The sequence below is a fragment of the Dendrobium catenatum genome, unplaced genomic scaffold (assembly GCF_001605985.2).
Source record: "Dendrobium catenatum unplaced genomic scaffold, ASM160598v2 fragScaff_scaffold_1488, whole genome shotgun sequence".
In the NCBI taxonomy this organism is placed as follows: domain Eukaryota; kingdom Viridiplantae; phylum Streptophyta; class Magnoliopsida; order Asparagales; family Orchidaceae; genus Dendrobium; species Dendrobium catenatum.
This window is the reverse complement of record NW_021319950.1, coordinates 297,302-298,631: the sequence shown is the minus strand read 5'-3', so window position 1 is coordinate 298,631 and position 1,330 is coordinate 297,302.

The following is a 1,330-nucleotide window of genomic DNA, read 5'->3' as shown; positions in this document are numbered from 1 at the left end:
GTGTGAACAGCGGGAAGGTTCTCTACCTACACTTGGAGAGTGTGAACAGCGGGAGGTACTCTGCCTACACTTGGAGGGTGTAAAAGGATGACGGTTCTCTGCTGCACCAGGTAGTGGTGGAAGAGAGTTTTATGAAGGCTTCTCAGCCTTCCTGTGGGGGAAAAAGGAGGGATATTATTGGTATTAGTGCAATACTCGGAGGGTTCCTCCGGTGAGTGGATGTTTGTCGTGTTTGACCGAACCACTATAAATCTTGTATCTTTTTATTTTTCCTTGCTTTTATTTTTATTTACTTTACTTTTTTCTATTGATCTGTGGTTTAAAAATCTTCTTACAAAAAATTATTAAAGTTTTTATCGGTTTAAAATTTAATGAGGGAAATGTTTTAAGTATAAATTCACTCCCCCCTCCTCTTGGTTAGCCGCTGGCATATAAGCTTAGGTCTAACAACCTAATTCATATTAAAAAAGTTTCAACAAGTGGTATTAGAGCTTTATTTCAAAATAATAAATTTAGACTACTTTTTAATTAATATACATGGCTACATTTGGAAACTAAAATACACCTGAGGGTTACTCCATAACTAAACCTTCATTGTTCGACAATATTCCTTTTGATATTTGAAAAACACGCATGTCTATATTTTTACAGTCACTTGATTATCATATGTGGATCTTAGTTTAGGAAGGGTATACAAAACCAACTAGACTAGTTGACGGAGTTAGAGTTGAAACACCTTTTGTGGACTGGATAGAAGAAGAATGTGACTTAGCACAACTAAATGCCAAATGCTTGAATAGTTTTTTTTGTGCTCTTAAATCAGAAGATTACATGCGGGTTTCCACTTGCAAGAGTGGAAAGGATATATGGGATATACTTTATATAACTTATGAGGTGACTAATGAAGTTAAACAATCTAGACTTAATATCTTGTTGCATGATTATGAATTGTTTCACATGAAACCAAATGAATCCATTTCTGAGATGTACACAAGATTCACACAAATAGTCACCTCTTTACATGCATTGGGTAGGGAACTAATGAATGTTGAAATGGTTAATAAGATAATTTATTATTTTCCTACTACTTATAATACTAAAATAATTACAATTACAAAGTCTAAAGATTTAAACATTTACTCTATTGATAATCTTTTTGGATCACTAATTGCTTATGAGCAAGGTGTGAGTCAAAGAAAGATTGATGCAAGTGAACCACTAAGGGAAAAGAACATAGCACTGAAATTGGAGGAGTCAGAAAGTGAACTCTCGCAACCTGAGGATAAAGACGACATCCTACTGATGACTAGACAATTCAGAAGCTTTCTAA